The sequence below is a fragment of the Ochlerotatus camptorhynchus genome, unplaced genomic scaffold, assembly GCF_037179485.1.
Source record: "Ochlerotatus camptorhynchus isolate MF236.1 unplaced genomic scaffold, CSIRO-AGI_Acam_v1.1 ptg000151l, whole genome shotgun sequence".
NCBI classification, from domain to species: Eukaryota; Metazoa; Arthropoda; class Insecta; order Diptera; family Culicidae; genus Ochlerotatus; species Ochlerotatus camptorhynchus.
The window spans coordinates 455,846-462,179 of record NW_027040641.1 but is presented as its reverse complement, the minus strand read 5'-3'; the positions used below and the strand labels follow the sequence as shown (position 1 = coordinate 462,179).

Genomic DNA, 6,334 nt, shown 5'->3' with positions numbered 1-6,334 from the left:
ACAGACAGCCGTCAGTCTAATTAGATTTCGGATACATTAACCACTGTCACCGTTGATTGTTACGTAATTGCCCGTTTGTTTACCTTGAACTCGGCCCCCGAAAACGAAGACAGCAAAGACGTGTCAAAGCAATCTGTCAAAGCGGGTGACGCGTAATCCCTTCCTTTCCCGAAACGGAAGGTAACGGGAGGTGAAAAGAATTTATTAAATTTCTAACTTTTACTCGAACAACGTGTTTTAACACCAAGGGGAGTGGGTAATTGCATTAGATATAAATTCTTCCTACGAATTTCGGAACATTCGATGCCGAAAACAATGGATCCGGCACCAGCAGTCGGCTTAATGGTGGGCGTGTGAAAAGCGGGATTCGATGAGATCGTAAAAATCCGGAAACAAGCTGATATCGAATACACAAGTGAATCCCATAGCCGACGAACCGGCACGTGTTCGGGCTGTACGATTGGATTCGTAAACAATTTTTGTTGAAATAATTTAATTAAAATCAGATAGGGTTCGGCGCCTTTGCGGCATGATTCAGATCAATGTGGCCCCCTTTAAATCAGTAGATTATTTTTAACAGTATTCGTAATTTAAGTCTTTATTTAAGTAGTGAGCAAAGAGTATGTTGCATGAATGATGTTCGTCTTCATTGTTTTTGACGTGTATGACGGAAATGGGTCCCATATGCCGAAGTAGTGCTGCACTCTACGGGTTGTTCTGAAATTATGGATTGGCGGGGTGAAAGGTGAGCCCGCAAAGGAATAATTGGAAGGACGATGTTGAATGGGCTGTAAAGGAGAATGTGGCATGAAGAGCGCGGGAGAAAGGGAACATATTGCATTTAATTCAACTACAAATATGCATCTTGATGACAGATAGATGGATTCCGTAGAATTAATTAGTGTCAAGCCCGCTTATGAACATTCAAAGTGCAACTATCTAGTTGAATCACAGCCAGAGCTGATAAATATCACGACCGTCATGTGACAATTAGAAAACAGTTCCTCTCAATATCACGAGACGAAACTACCTATCATGAAATGTTTTGTCATTTTCCTATGATCTAGCATTCATGAGAATAATTGTCATTCGGCTTTGACATCAACATTTCTAACTGATTTAGATGAACTTAGGCAAGAAACAGTATGTGATCGGCAGAGTGTTTATATTTTTAAGATTTTCGCGGTTGTACCAATATTATCAATAAATGAGCGAGTAGTAGCGATGTGGCCGATGTAGGCTCATCCGTCAACCGATTTCAAGCTTCCCGACGCAACTACCAACTACCAGACCAGCTGGGAGCAGTTCCAACACTGTGTCGACTCCACTGTCGACTACGGTGTCTTTCCGGAGACGCCCGAAGACGTTGGCTGGTGTCTGCATTCCAAGGAGGAGGCGATATCCCGGGCCAGGGAACAACACGTGCCAGTATCCAGACAGGTGAGTAATACCAACCGGTGGAAACTATCGATTTGAAATTGGCTCACTACTTGACTAGCCTATTGGTCCCAAGCAAATCGATTAACGTACCCCATTCTAGTCACAATTCTAGTACTACACAATGTTTGTTTTGAATCGCTATGAAAGTTTGACATATAAAATGAGGGGTTAGTGGATTTTCCTATGTTTCGAGGGGTGAATCGATTAGCTTGGGACCGAAGATAGTACCAGAGCTGAGCCATAAAGTTGAGCACGTTTCTTCGGGACCTACTAGTCTTAGAGTTACCTCTATGGTTATACTCTGAACCTTGACAGATCTACCAAAGACATTATATGACTTTGTAACACCATCCGAAGGCAGTACCAACGCTCTGGTCTGCCTGTCCTCTCTGTAATCGCCTAACAAAAACCATCCAAGCCAGGATGGTGGACCTCAGAAATCAGGACTTTGCTAACAGGATCCGCTCTCTCCCAGATTGTGCAAAGCCCTTTTGGAAACTAATTAAAATTCTAAAAAAATAAGCCAAGACCCATTCCACCACTGACCCCACTGGATAGCCCCGGCGACCCAGTGGTTCATCTGATAACTCCTGAAGAGAAGGCTGCCGTGATAGGTCAACACTCTCATAATCTCGGACAAAACATCGTCAGCCCACACGAAGCTGAGGTTGCTGAAAACGCAATCAATCGCCATCAGATTCCCTATATTTTTTTCCGAGGAATCCGAGATTACGGCTGACGAACTGTTGGCCTATATCAAATTATCTAAAAACATGAAGGCCCCAGGTTTCGACAGCATCCTGAATCTGGAACTCAAATACTTGATCTCCAGATTCTACAACCATCTGGAACTGATTTTTAATCTGTGCCTCCGACTTGGCTACTTCCCCTCGTGCTGGAAGTCAGCTAAAGTCATACCCATCCGGAAACCTGGGAAGATCCGTCCTCTCCTTCAAGTTATCGAATCAGCCTTCTCTCAGGGTTATCAAAACTGTTCGAAAGAGCACTGTACCATCGGCTCCTAACATCTGCCGAAGAAAACAACTTGTTACTCGAGGAACAGTTTGGTTTTCGGATAGGTCGTTCGACCGTCCACCAGCTGACTCGAATAACAAACATTCTCAGACGGAACAAGTCTGTTTCGAAAACATCTGCCATGGCGTTGTTGGACGTTGAAAAAGTGTTCGACAATGTCTGGCATGATGGCTTGGTGTTCAAATTGCAGCACTACGGTCTTCCAATCTTCCTAGTGAAGATAATTAACAACTACCTATCGAACAGGACGTTCCGAGTCTCTCTGAATGGCATCACATCGGATGCTTTCAACATCGGTGCTGGCGTTCCACAAGGAAGCATTCTTGGCCCCATCCTATTCAACCTGTTCACCTCCGATATGCCGGCTCTCCCTGATGGTGGATCGTTGTCTCTGTTCGCAGATGACACATCCATAGGGTAGGGTCATCGGAGCTCTGACTGCCAAACTTCAGAGACGCCTGGACGTCCTGTCTGAATATTTCAACAGCTGGAAGATCCGTATCAATGCTACATAGACCCAGGTCATCATATTTCCACACTCTAAATCTCCCAGACTTGTTCCATCGGTGATTAATAAGATCTGCCTGAGAGGCACAGTGGTGGAATGGTCGAAAGAGGTAGTCTACCTCGGCTTAACACTAGACAGCAAGCTGATTTTCAGGGAGTACGTTAACAAAACCAAAACCAAGTGTAACATCTTGATAAGATCACTGTATCCACTCGTCAACAGGAGGTCTACTCTATCCCTGAAAAATAAGCTTGCTGTCTACAAACAAATCATCCTTCCCGTAATAGAATACGGGATGCCAATCTGGGAGAGTTGCGCCAAATGCCATCACCTTAAACTCCAAAGGATCCAGAACAAGATCCTTAGGATGGTTTCAGGTGACTATTTGATCATACTCATTACCGTTGTGTAGCACAACAAACGAATTTAGAAGGTAGACGAAAATAGGTCATTGTCAAACAACGCTTGGATGCGAGAAAAGATTGAATAAGTTAAGATGATGACGTCCTAAATGCACATCCTGAGAGAGAGAGAAGTCCCCCGCGGAATAGAAATTCTGAGATCGGAGAGTATTCATCCTAGAAAGGTTCAGAGACACCTGTCTGAGATCAAATCATCAGATCATACGTGATCTAGCACGTTAGGTTAAGTTATACTCGTAGTTAGGTAGGTTAGCACTTTTTACACTAATAACTCGACTTGGCGTAGTGATTCCAACCCACAGCTGTTATCTGAGTATCGGAAACAAGTATCGGATCGATATAACTGTTCCAAAGAGATGAAACACTGTTGGAGGCATTCCCGAACAGCTAAGCACTGTGGAAACGGTCATCGAGCCGTGTCTCCGTCAATAAAATGACATCATAATCGAACTCGCTAGCGAACAAAAAGAACGAATCTACCTTGGTCCGTAGTCCTCAAACATTCTGGTGGGAGATGCGCAGGTGATGAGTTACGTTTACAGCGCTAACTGTGACAGATGTGTTGTCGGCCAATGGAGCCGTGGTGGAAAGTGAAGAGCTGCATACAATATCACTGGAATTCGAACAGACATCGGGAAGAGGCAATTCTACATTAACGTGGTACTTGCCTACTAGAGCAGGTTGGAAGACCTTCTCTCTACATCCAACAACAGGTCCAGGATGACTGTGAAGAGCGCAGGCAGTGGTATACAGAACCGTGTCTGAGAGATCGAGGGATTCCAAAGTGCTTTCCATGACGCGTACCGGGAATCCAATGTTTGAAGCATCCTCAGCGTGTTCAGAATGAACTCCGATGTGACAGGTACAGTGCGCAATGACAGAACAAATAGTCCAACTGTGGGGCGAACTATTCTCGCACTCCAGACACAGGGCCAGGACGACTTGGGCTGCATTGTCGAGGAAAGGCTCGACTGTGCTAGGTTGATTAGAGGCTTCTGTGTTGCATTCTAACGTGCGTCCCGCAGTGACTTTCGACTGCTACATCAGGATGACCAGCGTGATAGTTTCTGAAATGCGTTCAGGTGCAACCAGAGCGACCACATTGGCTGACTTAGAAGCACTGGTAAGGGAAATATAAAGCGACATTACCAACAACGTCGTTTTGGACCAAAAGAGCCTCTTGCCTCTGCGTATCCTTGGAAGTTTTTTGGCTTCTCATGAACGTATCCCACTTCTGATGTTGTAGTAAAATATCTGACATGATTAGAGATTTGGGCGTAATTGCTTTCGTAAACAAACACGTCAATCGCCGATATCTCGCGAATTAAAGTTCAGTATCGTAAACAAACTAGCTATGAGATTGAGCTCTTTTATTCGTGAGAAATCGCTGATCAACGTGTTTGTTTACAAATGCAATTGCACCCAAATCTCAAATCACTCAGGATATACGTTTTTATTGCTTGGAAGGTGATAATGTAATGATTTCATCAATACCTCATACCTCAGCCAACTTAGTAGTAACATGTACAGTAACATTACTTACTACAAAATGTTCAAGAACCAGCGTGAGGAAGAAATTAGAACATTTCTACAGTGAGCATTCATAAGCGCTTAACTGCAATGACCGTTTCACTTCATCGATGTTCTATTAAAATTGCTACAGCTAAGGGAAAAAATTCAAGCCGAACAATGCATTAGGTCCTAAGCAACATTGACGGATTCTATTCGTCGACTTTCTCTATGCGTTCCCACAGCCTTTCCTATCCATTCCCATCTATTTTCAGTGCACAGTTTGATGAAAGAAGCCATTATCTAGGTACTTAAAGTAAATCAATCAATCAATAAACTTAAATAGTTCTAATTTCTTCACCAAGTTAGTTCTTAAGCACTTATCAATTATAATTGGTTTCATGCATAAAATATTAATTTCAGTGAACCGTGACGAAATGTAACGAGCGTAGTCCTCGGTTCACTATCCAAACCTAGATAATACCTTGGTAGGTGAAAATAGCACGAAGTCCGCTTGAACGTCCATGGATATCCAAGGAAAATGTTGATGATGAGAATCGATCACTGCTGATAGAACCTTTATCAAGAATATGCAGTTATGATAAAGAAAAATGCTGTAATAGGGGAAATGGATGTAACGTTGGCCTAAACGCCCCTAATTTGGGTCCATATAAATTCAGCAATCGACTAAATTTTCAATAGCTACCAATATATTCATTACTACATCGATAAATAGCAGATTTTTAGCGATGGGCCCAATCTTAGATCCATAAGCCAACGTTAGAGCCATTTCCCCTATTTCCAATCTTTCAAAACCGCAAGTATGATGGCTAAAGTCACAAGTCCTCGATAGTATAGTGGTCAGTATCCCCGCCTGTCACGCGGGAGACCGGGGTTCAATTCCCCGTCGGGGAGGTTTACTTTTTGTCACCTCGTGCTACTTACAAATAACAGTACTGCTTAGCTTAATGTGCGTGCTGTATTGTTGATAGTTAACGCAAGTTCTAACACATTATTGCTCAGGAAGAGCTGAATATGTATCAACATTTACAAGAAGTTTTTCGCTCAGCATGCCCACAAGACGATATTTTGTAGCCAATTCAAAAGCCTATGTGGTCGAGATTTACAACAACCCACTCACAACAGACGGTTTTCTACCACCGAATTCCAAACTGCCGTCGGCAAATTACGAACCGTCTACTTTTACTGCTCGTTGAAACCAAAAAAACTTGAGCGAACTCATGCTTCTCGAGAAACTCTTCCTTGTCGTCATTCTCCATCCAGCCTCGTTCCTTATCACGGCCACATCGCTCTCACTCCACCGACCGCCCACGTGACATAATAGCTAGCAGCACGTGTGAATGTGTATGAGTGTGCCGCCTACTGGGCGCTCAGGAAAATGTTTCCACGAAAAAGGATG

General features: G+C 43.5%; 1 non-coding gene across 1 annotated transcript; it reads left to right on the top strand.

Annotated features, from left to right (window-relative positions):
• Positions 1-5,757: 5,757 nt before the first annotated feature.
• TRNAD-GUC (transfer RNA aspartic acid (anticodon GUC)) lies at positions 5,758-5,829 on the top strand. The gene has a single exon. It is a non-coding gene; the product is annotated as a tRNA-Asp (tRNA).
• The last annotated feature ends 505 nt before the right edge of the window (positions 5,830-6,334 follow it).